Raw genomic sequence first — 17,507 nt, forward strand, 5'->3', positions numbered from 1 at the left:
TAACTATTGACCATGCCAAGAGAGTTGAAAAGGAAAGTTTTGAGTGAGGAAAAGGGTTCAATTCTGACTTTACTGGCAGAGAGATACAGTGAGCCTGGGTTGCTTCCATCCTTAAAATTTCAAAGACAGCGGTTCATAAGAACAAGGTCAAGCAGCAGACATTGGGGACAACAAAGCTACAGACCGTAGAGGGCAAAAACGACTCCCCACTGACCGGGATGACCGCCAACTCATTCGAATGTCACTCAACAACCATAGGATGAAATCAAGTGACCTACAAAAAGAATGGCAAACAGCAGCTGGGGTGAAGTGCATGGTGAGGACGGTTTGAAACAGACTCCTAAGGGCAGGGCTGAAGTCCTGCAAAGCTAGAAAAAAAGCCCTTCATCAATGAGAAGCAAAGAAGAGCCAGGCTGAGGTTTGCAACAGACCATAAGGATTGGACCGTAGAGGACTGCAATAAGGTCATCTTCTCTGATGAGTCCAATTTTCAGCTTTGCCCAACATCTGGTCGTCTAATGGTTAGACGGAGACCTGGAGAGGCTTAAAAGCCACTAAGTCTCATACCCACTGTGAAATTTGTTGGAGTATCGGTGATGATCTGGGGGTGTTTCAGCAAGGCTGGAATCGGGCAGATTTGTCTTTGTGAAGGATACATGAATCAAGCCATGTACAAGGTTGTCCTGGAAGAAAACTTGCTTCTTCTGCTCTGACAATGTTCCCCAGCTCTGAGGATTGGCGTTTCCAGCAGGACAATGCTCCATGCCACACAGCCAGGTCAATGAAGGTGTGGATGGAGGACCACCTGATCAAGACCCTGTCATGGCCAGCCCAATCTCCAGACCTGAACCCCATTGAAAACCTCTGGAATATGATCAAGAGGAAGATGGATGGTCACAAGCCATCAAACAAATCTGAGCTGCTTGAATTGTTTCGCCATGAGTGGCATAAAATCACCCAACATCAATGTGAAGACTGGTGGAGAGCATGCCAAGATGCATGAAAGCTGTGATTGAAAATCAGGGTTATTCCACCAAATATTGATTTCTGAAATCTTAAGTTAAAACATTAGTATTGTGTTGTTTAAAAATGAATATGAACTTATTTTCTTTGTAGTATTCGAAGTCTGACAACACTGCATATTTTTTGTTATTTTGACCGGTTGTCATTTTCTGAAAATAAATGCTCTAAATGACAATATCTTTATTTGGAATTTGGGAGAAATGTTATCAGTAGTTCATAGAATAAAACACAAATGTTCATTTTACTCAAACTGTCATGGTCCCCTAGCACTCCCCCTCTATCCCCACTAGGGGCCGCCATTTCCCTGCCTTCTCCCTCCTCTCCTCATTCTATCATCCCATTAACATTCCATACACCCTTGTGCACTCTTGCTTCCACCCTCTGTTCCTATTCGCCCTGCACCTGCCTTCCCAGTTCTTGCTTCCCTTTATAATATAAAAATACACTGTAAAAAAGTTTGTAGAAATTAGTTAAAAAAACAACAAATAGCAACAGTAAAAGAACATAAAACATAAAATAGTACATCACCATAATAGATACACTGAATTACCCTAAATCAAGAAGCATATAACTCATTTTTACTGTCACAATATATAGAAAACACATAATTTTACAGTGAAAATATACAATTCTGGTCAAATGAATGGGAAAATACCATAATGTCACAAGCAAGTAATTTCCCTAAATGTATGGTATTGCTCTGTATAAATTACAGATTTTGCTGATGTGTACATTTAAATTTACAGTATAAAACCTTTTACCATTAAGCAAAAACATACCTTTATTTCTACAGAAACAAAATGTTAAAAATCTGGTATATATTTGTTGATTTCAAGGTAAAACATGTATTTAAATATACTGCAATGTACTGTCATTTTATGTAAAGTCCTTGTGAATATGGGTCTAATCTGACACTTAATGTGCAGTGTTTGGAGTTGCTATGATAGTACAGGTTGTTGGTATGGTATTCCTAGGTGTTTGATAAGGTGCACAAGGTGGTTGCTGTGGTGTACTAGGAGTTTGTTAGGGTACTAATTGGTTGTAGATTGCAGCTATGTGTACTACAGTTGCTAAAGTGTTTGTAGGTGATTGCTAGGGTGCACTTGGTGGTTCCTAGGGTGTTTCAGGGTATAAATGAAGATTTGGCTGCTGGGGTGTTTCTTTGTTGTTCATAAGGTGAATTAGTTGGTTGCTAGGGTATTTATAGATTAATAAATCAGAACTAGCACTGACCCAACCCTCCCCCTTCCGACCCCCAATATTTATAACATGATACACTTGATTACTGCGATTTGACTGGGAGAGCACAGGTAGCTTAGAAGATAGAGAAGTAGTCCTACTGCCCAGCAGACTATTTTGCATTGCTGGTCACAGGGGGGGGACAGTATTTTTTTTTTTTTAATAAATCATGTACTCAAAAGGAGGTAGGATATGGGGTAATGACACTCCACATATGCACATTGCAATTTAGCCATAACTATTGATATAACAAGTTACTGAAAAACAGCCATGTGTTTTGTTAATAGTTCCCATTATATTATCAACGACTAGGTTGTTCATACTGGAAGTCACATTCATACTGTGCACTGCAGTGGTGTGTTAAAATCTCACAATAAATGATGTATATGTTTTAGTCAGTTACAATGTGCATTTAATTAGACTGTTATCATGCCCTGTGTAATTTGTTTTAATTAAACTATAATTTGATCAAAAATGCTTGTGGACAATAGATAGCTACATTAGAGAGATGGATGGGTAGATAGAAAGATAGATAAGCAGAGGGGAATTATTTAATGAAACTCCAAATACAGTATATCAAAGCTGATTTCTTTAACTATTTATTTTTCAATTTAATAAAAAAGGGAAGCATACACATTCATCCATAGTATGCCTCAGATTGCATATTTTGATAGTTATTCAAGAATATTTAGAGTCAAGAAAAGCTGTATTTCCAGAATGTAATCTGAAACCAAAACATCACTTTTTACACCATTACCCAGCACTGACTCTGAAATTCGGCCCCTTGATGAGTCTATGGACAATGCACTTTGAAAGTAAGCACAGTTATTTTAAGAGATATGCAAGGAATTTGAAAAATTACAAAAACCTCCATCTTACTCTTACTGAAAAACATCAGATGTTCCAGGCTTACCTTTCAGCAGGATCAATGGGTCAAGCGGGTTGAAGGTGGTTCTCCATTTTACACAGCATTGTACAGCAAAGCTATTCAAGATGCAGTCAGACAGTTTGGCTTCTCTGAGAGTAACACAAGGGTCACAGTAGAAATGCCGTATAAGGGAACATCATCCTTGTTACAGGGAACATTGATTCTGTGGAGTTTGGTGAACTAGTGCTTATGTTGATAAAAAATGACACCGTTCATTTTCTGGTGTCAAAGTAAATAGCAGAATTCCTTCCTCAGTACCATCTGTACTCAGTAAGGAAAGACAATGAGAAGATGCAGTGTCTGAACATCAATAACTTGTAAGATGGCAATGGATAAAAATCAATCATGAAGGATGGATACCAAATAGTTCCATTGAAACACAGTGTGCCGTCACATTAATGAATGCCTTGGGCTGTCATTCTGGTGTGATTGATGTGTAATTGAGCTTTATTCACCCTTTCATACTCAGAAATGGATGATGCAGAGCAAAGCATAATACGCAGTGCCATTACTAAGGTGTTGCCAGACCTCCCAGCCTCCATTCTAAATATTGTAGAGGAGATACTACAATAACTGGGAGTGGAGACCACTGAAGATTTGAATTTTATCAAAGAAGCTGATCTGCTTTCAGTACTTATAACAAAATGAATTGAATTAGTATAACCAAAGATAAAACATAATTCAAAACATTGTTAATTTCATTATTTTTGTTTTACAGCACAGAGCACTGAAATCCACAACCGTCAGCATTAACCTCTCCAGCTTCCTCAACATGCTCCTCACTCCCTGCCTCGCCCAGCTGCTCTATTGCTGCTGCAGATTGGGTCGACAGCTTCCATGTTCCATGGGAGAAGTTTCCTGAAGCCTTGATGCAGTGTTTGGAGAGGGGGAAAAGGCCAAGCCCACAGTTATGGAGAGAAATGATCCAGATTATTGCATCGGAGATGAATGCCTGTGCTTCTCCCAGGAAACAAGCCTCCACAGAAGTTGTTAAAAAATGGTTGCCAAGTATCCACAGTCACTGCAAGATGTCATAGAAGGGGATGTGGTGGGAGCCGGGTATCATTCACTAGTCAAGCAGTTACAAGCCCAAATCGAAAGTGTGAAGCGGTCTTCAGCACCAAGGATAATGAAGCGCAAATGGGCGTCAGATTAGTATGACACAGAGGAAGTCCAAGCTGAACAAAAGGCAGCTGTTCAGGACACGTATAGCTGCATAAAGTGGGACATGAAATTCATGCCAGTGAATGAGGCACCAGAAAGCCAAAAGGAGAAGAAAGACAAAATGAAGGTGCTCAGTGAACAGACTAACTTCAGCCCAGACGAGGAAAAAAAATCTTATGAAGTGCACCTACTACCCAACGTAAAGAGATAATCAAGGGAGCAGATCTACAATCCCTCATGGAGGATTGGCATGACAGTCCACTTCCAAGAGCTCACTGGGGTATCACTAAAGGATAATTTCCTCACCAGTGTAGAAAAAAAGGGAAAACGGCTTTTAGACTTTATAAGAACCATTTGTGCAGACGAGAGCAAACGAGTATTGCAGGCTGTCACTAAGCTGGAAATTATGAGAGGACAATCTGAGGGCTGCTCAGAAGATGTGAAAGATATGGTGCTCCTTCTTCTCTCCTATTTTGATGAAAAAGAGGAGAACCTCTTTCACTATGTAGAAGAAACATGTCTGGCAAAAGAAGTACAATTGGAAAACTTGTCTGTGACACCATGCCTCATTGTATGTGGTAAGTTGATATTTTGTTTAACTGTAGGAGCCTAAGCTAATTTAAGGAAATATTACATAAAATGTACTGTCATGTTTTAAAGTGCTAGTTGTGGTTCTTCCCTAGTGGTATTTTCTCCTCCATATGAGTGTAATAGATTCTCCAAGTTTAACCCATCAGCTTCTTCCCTGTGGTGAGAAAAAGCAATTCACTGGGATTGTGCTTTAAAATGATTTAAGTAGATCTGAACCAGCAAACAGGAGGATGTATTACAGTCATGTGGAGGAGAAAATACCACTGGAAATACCACTGGATGTGGAAGAACCAGAACTAGCACTTTTTAAGATCACTTTTATGTTACTAATGACTTGTTTGCTCTGATCTATTTTCTAACCTGCATCAACCTCCGGCTATGCCTCAGGGCAGTTCATGCGGAGTATAGACCGCATCGTTGTGAATCACCAAATCCCACCTTTATCTCTGCCATCTGTTTGAGGATTTGGAAGCTACTTCTGCCTCAATATCCACTATCCTGTGGGTCTGTGCTCCACACTTGAGTTCCTTCAGAGGTAAATAAAAACTATTAATTTCATCCTTTAGAACAAATCACTGTATATAGTGGTTGATTATGATTTCTTGTGTTCACAAAGGGGTTTCTTCATCCTCAATCCAGAGAAGGGCACAAAAGTTGAAACAAAGAAAAACAAGAAGCAACTATCAGTCAACACCAAGAGTCCTCACCCTCATCAAAGATCTCTCTGATCATGAGTGGAGAGAGACATGTTAAAGATGGACTTGTCTAACCGGCTATTAAATCTTATGAGGTGACATAAGGATACGGTCGTGAGAATCACGTTCGCACATTTCTGCTTCCTATTGTTGTTATTCTGCTAGCCTAATTGTTAAGAGCAATTGGTGAATGCATTTTTGTCAAGACTGAAGCGGGGGCTTTTTTAGAACCCTGGACAGCACTGCTCCAACTCATCCTTTGAGGGTTCGTTGATTTCTCCATAGCTGGCCAGTCGGCCATACAATTCACTTTGTATCCCTGTTTATTGAACAAACATGTTAGATTAGAGCTGAGGGGTGTACTACGAAGGGAGTTTAACCTACTCAGATTTAACTGGGGGTTATCGAGGAAAGTCAGGTTTGACAAACTCGGATTACCTAAACTGGTGTTAACCGGTACTACGACGGTGGTTAAGATGTCAGTTAGTTGACTCGGTGTAACTTAACTGGAGTTAGTTCGTGTGAAGTGGGTGCGCAGTGTCTGTGCGCCGGACTGTCCCCGGAATAATGCAGCTGATAATGTCAGGATATGAGGACTTAAAGAAAGGTTAGCGGATAAATGTAACACCGTGGCGCCAACAAAGCCAGGGAGGCTTGTTGGCAGCGCATTGCAGACAAAGTCAATCGTAAGAAAAGTGTTCTTGTCATATGTTCTTGATTTTGTCTCACGGATTCTTCTTTTATTTGTAATATGATTGAGATATAAGGACACGTAAAATTGTCTATCTAAATATGTGACAACAATTAGGATAATTCAATTATAGCCTACACATGGGCTACATCTCTGCAATTGACCCGTTACTCACTGTTAATTAATTAAGATCTACTAAAGCACCCAGGCTGTAGGGCTGCCTGTATGAATTGAATGCTGTTGTGTAGAATAACTTCATTCTAACAATCATTTCAGCTGCAGCCCCAGTGGAAAGCGCACCTGCAAGTAGAAGTTTTAAGGAGAAAATAAGGTAGACTAGCCTACATGTCAGATCAAATACGATATGATCAAATACCTGAACACTGATGCTGTGAAATGATTTCCTATTCCCATAATCCCCCTCATGTTCTCCCAGGGGTGCTCTAATGGGGATATGCGTAGTCAATCACACCAATCACCCTCGGGATTCATATGGAAAAGAAATGTGTTGTGTATATAGGCCCAGCATATGCATATTGAAAATAGATCAAGTACTTCTAAATTGCGAATTACCTGTGATCGCATAAAAAGCCTCTTTGATCTTTAGAAGGCTTAAATGGCCAGGGACACAACACATGCATCCAGCAGTTTAGAGAGAGCAAGAGCCACTTTGCGAGCTGCACGGCACACAGTATTCTTGCTCAGATGTGCAGCATCACCGATGGGATACATGAAGTGTCCGCTGGCAGAATACCGCACAGCAAGACAACAGCGAGGGCATCACTCCGGCGAGTGGCATTGACACGTCTGGCCCTAGAAGCTGGCAAAGACACTGAATTCCCTCGGATCAGAATCAATATCTTTCATAGAGAGCATCATCGGGGTAAGATAGAGGAGCTGCCCGGTCTCTACACACCCTCGCCTTGCGGAGTGAGCCTCTCACAACCCGTGCCCAATGTCAATTGGGTCTTCCAAATGTGCCAGCATTTTTCTCGACAAGACTGTGGGCGGAGAGGCAGAGCTTATAGAGAGTAACACCGAGTTAACCACGAAGATTACAGTGTAGAGATGCGTGTATATTGCCAAGAGTGCACACCTCGGGTAAAACTTATCCACCTTCGCAGTGCGGGTTAACCGGGAAGTTACACCCGACCTCGCAAACTTACTCCTGAACTTACCTGGATAAGCCAGTTACCTCGCTTCGTAGTACAGCCCTCTGTTCTAGTCAACCTAATAACGTTACTGTTTATACTGAGTGCGATCTTCTCTACCATCACTTGTGGAGTATTCATCTCTAGTGTTCTGGGGTTTGAACACATTTTTCAGTATATATATTCTTTAAGTTCTCTCTCGGTTGAGTGTGTGAGGACAACAGAGGACGGTGCAGGCTGTCCTGGGTCAGGGCTAAAATGTCTGATGGCCATTTGTAACGGTAAACCTCACTGCCAATGTTCTCTTTGAAAAATAAACAGGTTTGGCAAACTCTAGAGCTTACTGGCATCTACAGCTGCTGGTCAAAAAAACATGATACATCATACAGTTGTACGGTGTTTATCACTTAAATAGATTGTAATTAGATTTACAGTATATTTGTGGTTTTAAAATAGTTCACTGTAAACCGCTTTATATTATAGATGTTTTTACTGTAAAAAGGTTTACAAAATATCAATTTTTAGAGTAATTTACTGTAAACAGTGTTATCAACTGTGAAATTTACAGTTGACAAAAAAGAATTCTGTATTGTGTTATACATTGTACATGTTATTCTACAGCTGCCAGTTTTTTACCGTAAAAATAACAGGGTTTTTTTCACAGTGTAATCCAGAGAGAGATGCATGGTCAATGTAAAGGAATTGATTACGAGCAGCTGCACAGAAGAGGTCCAAGAGGCAACCTCAAGAAGAGGCTTAGAAAAGTCCAGGCGCTTTTACTCAGACCACGGGAGAGAAAGCTAACAGGGCCCACATGTCTGTCCCGGGATCAGTGGAAGACAACTGGCCAGGAAAATTGAATATTAGGGGGGCTTGTATAATGTATCAAACTGGTTCATATCAGACTCTGTTCTTCTCGGTATCAGGGTTGAACAATGGCACAGCACCGTAGCACAGTAAGACAGTGACCTCGTTCACAGACACACAGGGAAAGACATGCAGTTCTTCAGGTGCGAGGTAAGTCATGATGTATGCAGTTTGAGATGTCCTCTGCACACACAGTACAATTGCGGGCGTGTAAAATAAAGGATTTCACAAAACTCCAGCTCAGAAGAAAATTCTGCAGTCAGTGTGGAAATCACTCTGTAACGGCGGTTTACCAGGCAAATAATTACATTTACCAATTTAAATGAACACCGTTACTAGGACGCAGTAGGGAATACTGGGAAGCTAAACCCCCTCTTCCTACTACGCTGGACTATTGACTAAGTCGACTGTATATGCAAGTGTTCAGTCATTTAAATAGCTATTGAGTCTTAAGAAACTCGACCCTTGGAACCAAACAGGGCCCTGCTTTCCTCAAAGACTTTATCTTCAAGTAACTACGGTGGAACCCCTGCTTACAAAGAAGATTTTGTGCACAACGTTGGAGCCTTCAAACCAGTGGAAAATCTGTTTGGAAAAGACTATACATTCGCGAAACCCCAACTTCCAGGTTCATCGACTGAGTGGAAGTTCTTGGACAAAGCCGAACCGGACTGCCTTTGTTCCAAACCACACGGACCTCGTGCCGTGTGCTGTTATCTGAGCCCGAAGCCAGAGAGGCCTCTCTGCGACGAAGTTCACATAAGTTTAACAGTTTGGAGTGTGTGATTCATGACATTTGAGAAATCAATTAGAAATGTTAATCTGTGATTCATAACTCTAGAATGTGTAATATCATTTAGTTTTCTTAAAAATAAATGTGTGTTACATTAAACTGTTTTGTTGATAATTTTAGAAAAAAAATCTGTCAACGCCGAGAAATATCTTCTCATTCCTGTTTAACTGTTTAGTCTGAAATTGACACAAGTTAATAGACACCAGATTATAGGTGGCCCTGCCTGTCCTTAATCATTGGATAATAATCAGTTAAAGGAAATTGTGGTAACAAGTAATGATAGGATCTTTCTCTGCACCTAAACGTAAATGAGACTGATATATATATATATAACGAGAAGTTACCTGACATAAATACTAACCTGCGTAGTTGTTTAATGTCTGACTAACAATACTAACGAGAGACTCACCTTCGTCTTACTAACCGGTATTGTAGTCAATGTGTTTATAACCTTTTTTGTGTAACGATTTGTGTTATCATATGCGATCCCATGGTCTTTGATTTGGTCACGGAAGTGATTTGTTGATCTAGAGTTGAATTTTAATTAGTTTTTCCCTTTTGTATAATTAGTGTAGTGCTACATTTAGTCTTTGTTTTTGAATAAATTTGACAATTTATATCTTTGGAATTGGTGTCTGTGTCCAATTATTACAGAAATTGAGTTCTACAAGATTCCAGGATTCGTGATAAGGTGATACTATAAATTCACTTCTTTAATTGAAATGTATAAGTGTACCTTACGCTACAGCAGTCTCGACCACACTGCACCAAGCTACCTTCAGTCACTCGTCTCTCCATACATCCCCTCCAGACCACTGCGCTCCTCCAGCGCCAGAAGACTAACTCTGCCTCCTCTCCACTCTCCTTCCTCCAGAGCCGCTCCTTCTCATCCCTGGCCCCTAAGTGGTGGAACGACCTGCCCACCGAAGTCAAAACAGCAGAGTCTGACCTCATTCTGGCACTTACTCAAGACTTTCAGAGAGTACTTGTAATTTAGTCATTTACTCTCCTATTCCTACAAGATAACACTTATACAACATTGTCATACTTCTTGCTTTGCTCTACTAGTACTCCTATTGCTTGTTTATTTTGATTTCCTCTCTCTTTCCCTTAGCTCTTAACTTCTTGTCTGCACTTATCAGCTCTTACAATCCAGGATGTAAGACCTTGTAACAGAATTTGTATGGGTTAAATAATGTTGGGCGCCAGGTGAGCATTTTAATCCCACCAAATGAAATTAAAGACCATACAAAAACTAGTTACGTAGGACACAGTAGCAAAACAATGTTTCTACCCACAGAGCCCCCCGTGAAACCCTTTACACCCACATTATTTGGCATTCACAAGCTTAAGATAGGACAATACACTGTAAAGGTCGAATTTATATTTAAGCATATCACAACTTTAGGAATGTGCACCTCATCATATTACAAATAACGCACAAACATGTGTACTATCTTTCTTACATCTCATTAGCTTAGCATAACAGCTCTAGAAATGTGCAAATTTGCTAAATCACAAGCTAACAAACATATGCAAGCATTAATTTGAATATTTCATTTAGCATAACAACTCTAGAATTATGGGCAAATAGGCAAAAATTCAAAGAGGACACCATGTACCAATACGCAAAATACCTGGAGACAATCACATAACCACTCTAGACGTGTGCAAATACGCGTATCACCAGCAAACCTACATATGCAGGCATTGATTAGAACATTTCATTTAACATAACTCTAGAATTGTGTGCAAATATGCAAGACTTCACAGGGAAGTGTAGCATAGCACAGCTATAGTATTCTGCATATTTGCACATTACCCAGAGAATAGCATAACCACTCTAGACGTGTGCAAATACGCGTATCACCAGCAAACATACATATGCAGGCATTAGTTAGAACATTTCAGTTAACATAGCAATGCTAGAATTGTGCAAATTAGCAAACCTTCATAGGAAACCCTAACGTCAGGGCAGCCTAATAATACAGATAAAAGCAAGCATATATGTACCCACCACAACACAAATGACTGCAACATACTAATATACCCAGATGCGTCCGCCACTCATTGATTGATACTCCAGTTATCCCGTGAACAAAACAAAATCGTTCCCACAGCTGTTTTCTAAGACCCTTATGTCCCACAATACTTCTCCACAGTTCTCCTTGGATCAATTCATAATGTCGAGGTTATAGTCTCACAGCTGAGTCCGCCATACAGTCAATTCCACTACCCAACAATACCGCAGACAACCAAATCATCCAAGTCCCACCCGTGTCCTGCCTTCAGTATCCACAGCAGTCACAAACAGGCCACACAACACGGCAAAGCGGAGGCTTCGTTTCAACCCGTGATCTGCATCAGCGTCGACCCAAAACCCAAGTGAGCCACAGCGCCCGGCTTCCCCACAAATGCCAACGCCGCCTGCCTTCCCGTCTGCAGCACGCAGGCCACACGGCAGGACAATAACAGCCAACCAAAGAAACAACCAAAAGTCCTCTTCCCTTTAAGCTTGGTACTTGAACGCTAGAAGACAAAATCTCCACCCACTAAACCAACTTAATTATCTTCTTTCTTCCCTCCCTACCACCTCTCTCTTTCCCGCTTCTTCACATCTTAACAGCATCGCCATCATCCGGGGACGCGTCTGATCTCTAACTCGGGCGACCTTCCTCAGTAGGACCCAGCGCTTTTAACGGCCATTAAACATAACTGGACCAATCAAATACAATACGGCACAACCTCATATATTGTTTACTTGTATTTCTGGTATTCACTTGTGTACATTTCAATTTGTAAAATGTATTTTGACTTGAACTGCACTGTATTGCACTTTGTATTGTTCTTATATTTTGTAAGTCGCCCTGGACAAGGGTGTCTACTAATAAATAAAGAATAATAATAAAGCTGCAAGAGTGGAAAGGAGCCCTGCCACAACTCTGGACAACATGAACAATGAACAAGCATGGAAAGGCGTCTGGGAGGATGTTATTTTTCGAGTCCAAGATCCTACCCAAAGGGGGATGGGATATTGCCCTGTCATGCAGTCTCCTGCAGTAATCATCCACACCTGCGCTAATTCGAGTGTGGCTCTATCCTGCTCACTGACTCTACATCCACATCCATCCCTCCTTCCACTGACTGACTTTGGCTGCATAAAGGCAGGGGAGCAGCTGGACAAGAAAGAGAAGCCCATGGACAGCAGCAAGAAACGCAGTGCGTGGAGGGGAGGCAGAGGATCCTTTTCATCTTCATGTCTGCTCTCCCAAATGACCTGAGGCATTAGATGATGACAGGGTGCCAACACCTGGATTGTGCACCCAGTCTCACCCGATCCCTCAAATAGCGACAAGCCCTGTTGTTCACCCACACTGGATCACTGTCTCCCTGTTTCTGAATGATGTGTGACTGGACAGGCACAGCACTGGATCTGTTGGAATGGCAGTCAGGTGAAGCAGGAGCCTGGATGTGTTAGAGCTACTTTCGTCATTGGTATTTATTACGTTATCCGCATGATAAACAAATTGTTAGGACAACGTAATAATTATACCCATAATGTAATAACACTCAATAATGAGCACTGCCATCCATTTACAATTATTTGAATTTTCTAAAGTTAAAAGAGATGAATACAGTATTAAAAAGGTGTTTGGTCATTATTTCAAATATAATTTTTGCATTACCTGTAGTAATACTTTGACAATTATTATCCTTTGCCTTTAATGAAAACTCAGCTTAGAACTGCAAACCATTTACATACGAGTCAGATAAAGCAGGAGCCTGGATGTGTTACAGCTACTTTCCTCTTCAGATGTCTGCTGGCAACATCAATGAAAGCAATACAGACTGTAGCTATTAACACTGACCACAAGAGGGAGACACAACACTTCTGTGGTTCATCAAGCAATGAATGCATAATAATACAGGTTATTATAATACAAAACTAAACAGTGTCCTATACTATTACTAAAGACTGACTGATGGAGTCAATTAAATGAACTTGAAAAGGATTGTTAAAACAAATCAAACATGCATTAGTCCTCCTCAGGTAACATATAAAACCTATGACTCATAAAGCTGTTTTCTAGTCCTGTTGTTTTGGAGACTTCATCCTAAACTGCTCATCTCACTCTGTCAGACACACAGCATCCAGCCTGAGTTCACAGCACTGCTGGACTACAAGAGACTGTTGTACCCAGGAAGACAATTTGCATACAAGAGCCACTTTGCATGGGCAGCACATGCTTCAGTGCTCTGGGAGTGTTTATAGCCCTGTGAGTTTAACACTTCATGACTGAGAGCTGCCCTTCATGGCAACACAATCCACAACAACAATGACTTTCATCACCATCTTCATCTGGGCTTTCGCCATCTGCACTCAGGGTGAGAAATGTGTTAACTGTAATTTTGTATGTATTATTTTCTAAGATGTGTGTTCCTATTTTAGCAACATATCAATTATTTACTAATAAATTTTTCATGTATTTAATGTAAAAACTTCTGATTAAAGTAAAGAGGAGAGATCATAATATAAGAAACAAGTGTGTATATTTTCAAAATTTCATTAACTTAATATATGTTTATTATGTTTAGAAACCAGAGGACAGGTTACTGTGACTCAGACTCCACAAGTCAAATCTGTTCAACAAGGAGAGACGGTCACTGTGAACTGTAAAACCAGCAGTGCAGTGTACATTTATAGTGGCAAGCACCGCCTAGCCTGGTACCAACAGAAACCTGGAGAAGCTCCTAAACTCCTGATCTATTATGCCACTACCCGTCAGTCTGGGATCCCAGAGCGATTCAGTGGCAGTGGATCTGGGTCTGACTTCACTCTGACCATCAGTGGGGTCCAGCCTGAAGATGCAGGAGATTACTACTGTCAGAGTGCACACTACCTCAGTAGTAGCTGGGTGTTCACACAGTGCTACACAGTCGTACAAAAACCTCCCTCAGCTGAACTGCACAGAGACTGCACTGCTGCAGCTGAGACCTACTGCAGGTGCTGAGGGTGAAGGCAGTGAAATGGGACACAGCCTGTGAGGAGCTGCACTGCACACACACTGAGCTTCAATAACAACATTGAGCTACATAAAGCTATAGAGGATACACTTATAAGGTACTGATTAAAATATATATTTTAGTAATTGAATATCTGCTATTTTAAATCAATTGCCTTATTTGAACAAATATATGTCACCAGTCAGTTTCAAAAGCAGAAATATACTCTCTGCCCTGTCACTGTCGTTTTAAGGAAACTATGTAGACAGCAACATTATCCCATCTCCAGTGTTGTAGATCTCTGTCTGCGATGCTCTCCCTCCTCTCTTCAACACAGACACAGTCTGGAATGAGGATGAGACTGTGGTCGCTGACTGGCCCCTGTCAATGACATGTCCTTGTGTCAGTAGAGGAGTCCTGACACATTAGAGTGCTGTGTGAATGTGTCAAGGGCGCTGCAGAGGGAGGAGGGAGGGCAGATCAGTGGAGCCCAGCCTTGGCTCTGGGAAGGGCTGTGAGCTTCAGCCCCTATTCTGTCAGACTGCTGGAGGTCAGTGGCATGTCCAGGATTTCATACATTGGGTGGCAAAAAGGGTGCCAGAGCAAAATTAGGGGCGGCACGACCAGCTGGTTTTGTATAGGATTAAATAATTTTAACATTCACTGGCAATTTGATTTAACCTACAACTCAGTGCATGTATGAACTCAAATTACTCTGGAACAATACATCTAAACAATATGACTCTGCTAGATATAATCTTGCTTACAGTCCTCTTATTTGAGATTGAGAGAATGCATGCAATTGTATTCATCCAAGACACAGACTTTATTGAAAATAAATAATTCATTTGCACATGAACTTGTCAGCCTGTTGTAAAATCAGATCATTTGAGAACCATAAATCAATGGACAAAATTGTAAACAAACATGTCGGACAGATAATAGCAGCAAGCTAGCTAACTGAATCCCACAATTAGGATAAACCAACTAAAAATCTATTAGGCCTATGCTAATGAAGTTGTATTTGTCATAGTTCATACATTTTGCAGCATTTTTGTTGTTTGGGAGGAAAAGGCCCTGAACATTCCAAACCCCAAATTAGGATCCAATCTCCAAACCCACAAACAAATCTGAGAAGTTCTGGTAAAAGCCCTAAAAAGAAATCAAGTTGCACATAACAATGTCCATGTCTTTGAAAACAAAGCTTAACAAATGAATTGTGGGGGGAAAATATAGAAATCCTATCCTGCCTTTGTCCTTGGTGTGCTGTTACTCCTCACTTGGTTATCAGCAGCTCACATTCCTTTATTGCAACGTATTATCTGCAAAGTACCTTGTAATGCAATTGGCAATGTAGAGGTTAATGATTATTATTCTTGAGTAATAATCATAATATTGATAAGATGGGAAGGTGTAGTTTAGAATGCCAATGAAATCACTGCTAGTCATTAGACATGACCATTCAGACACTGTTTGTAAAATGTTAAGGCCGCTTGGGCATATGTCCCAGAGCGGGTATAAAAGCTTTGCTCCGTCTCAAAACTTTTGGGGAACAGTGTCATGCAAGCCTAAAATCCTTTGAGTTCTGTGTTGCGCTGTTCCTCCCGTCCACGTAATCAATTCTGACTAGAACTCCCGACTCCAAATCTTTCTTCCACCACAGAATGCAATATATTTTGTCTGTTCTGTGCTACGATTGAAACCTACAATGATCCTAATGTCCTGTTGTAGTAAAATGAAGAATCTTTAATGTTAACAGAAGAACTGTTCAATGAAAATCAGAGAATGAACACACCTACAGAGCTACTGAGGCCCAGCATTGCAGAACAGCAAATCTCACTGAGGAGACTCACAGCTCTGAAGGTTTCATAGCTGACATCAACTGGTCAAACACTAGACTTTGCACACTTTTACACAAGACCAGCGTACACTTTCTAGCTATTAGTTCCTTCATAAGAAACCATTGTCTAGAGAATTAATCAGATAAAATCCTACAAGGTGAGTTTATGACGATTAATACTTGCAGAGACTGTGAAATTAGCTGCCAATTGGAGGAAAAACAATCCATGCGGATGATTACGAGCATGCGTTGTTCTAGATACAGCGTGTACACCTACATCCTCTAAGTTACATCATCTGTGGTATGAATACATTTGGAGGCCACCACTTGTGTCTGTGTGTATGTGTGGAGGGTAGATTGGGGCAGAATGGACTCTTAGGTGGAAGAGTTAAGGAGGTCCAAATGGTCCCTTTTCCCCCATAAATATGAGCGAGAGAAACCTGTGAAATAACTTAATCAAGCAGTTTTGTTACAAATTAAAGGTATAGATAAAAAAAATCTCAAACTATCACATAAATAACTAATTGTATTTTGTTCTGTGCATTGTAGTTCATATGCAATTGTATTTAAATGTATTTGGTGAAAAGTATGTGCATGTACTGTATGAAAGGTTTAAAAGTGTAGTTGGGTGCGTCACCCTCCACTTCTTTGCCGAGCTCTGGAAGGATGGCGATAATTAAACTTGGCCCACAGATTCCACTCTGAACTTTGGTGAAAAAATAAATGTCTTTATTCCACAGTGTGGGGAAATGGAGAAATTCTCCTCAGGTCCACACCAAAGCCTTGGCCTTAAAAGTTAAACTCCAGGTACAAAACAAGCAAATAAACAAAGCAAAAAAAAGAAAAGAAAAGAAAAGAAAAACTAGCTACACACAGTAATAGAAAAAGTGACTTTGACCTTCCGCTCTTTCATGTCACGCCCCAAACACACTCTCTCTCCCTGCTCACTTCCTGCTTCCTTTATACCTTAAGCCCCACCCCTAGTTACTCCTGGGCTTCCCTTAAATAACCAGTATGACAGGTTTCTGTAACCCCATTTCCACAGCAAACCCACACACATCCACCATCAATCCACCACCCCAACACAATCCCAAGGTTAATTCAAAATACATGTATACAGGCAAGTATTTAGAGAGATCTTTCATATTTTGTCCACTGTTATTGTCCTTGTTAGCTGAATGTTAAATGTTTAAGATTGTGCATGTTATGTGAGCTCACATGTTAATGTATGTTCTCTCCATTCTTTTCCATGTCTGCATGTTGTGGTGGAATCCTTTTGAACAGGTAAGTCAGTGTTTATTTGATTGTCCATAATGTCACCAGGTTCTGTCACTCTGTGTATAGGTCAGGAACATGGCCGTTGCTCCTGACCATGTGATGTACCAGCATCACAGGGTGTTTTATAGTTTCTCTTCGCGTGACTGTACTTCATAAACACTTCCTCTCACTGTATGCCTGCCAGTGTGTGCCCGTTTCCTAGACCCCGCCTATGAATCAAGCCCAGCACCAGGAAACAAAATT

The sequence above is a fragment of the Amia ocellicauda genome, chromosome 13, assembly GCF_036373705.1.
Source record: "Amia ocellicauda isolate fAmiCal2 chromosome 13, fAmiCal2.hap1, whole genome shotgun sequence".
Classification (NCBI taxonomy): Eukaryota; Metazoa; Chordata; class Actinopteri; order Amiiformes; family Amiidae; genus Amia; species Amia ocellicauda.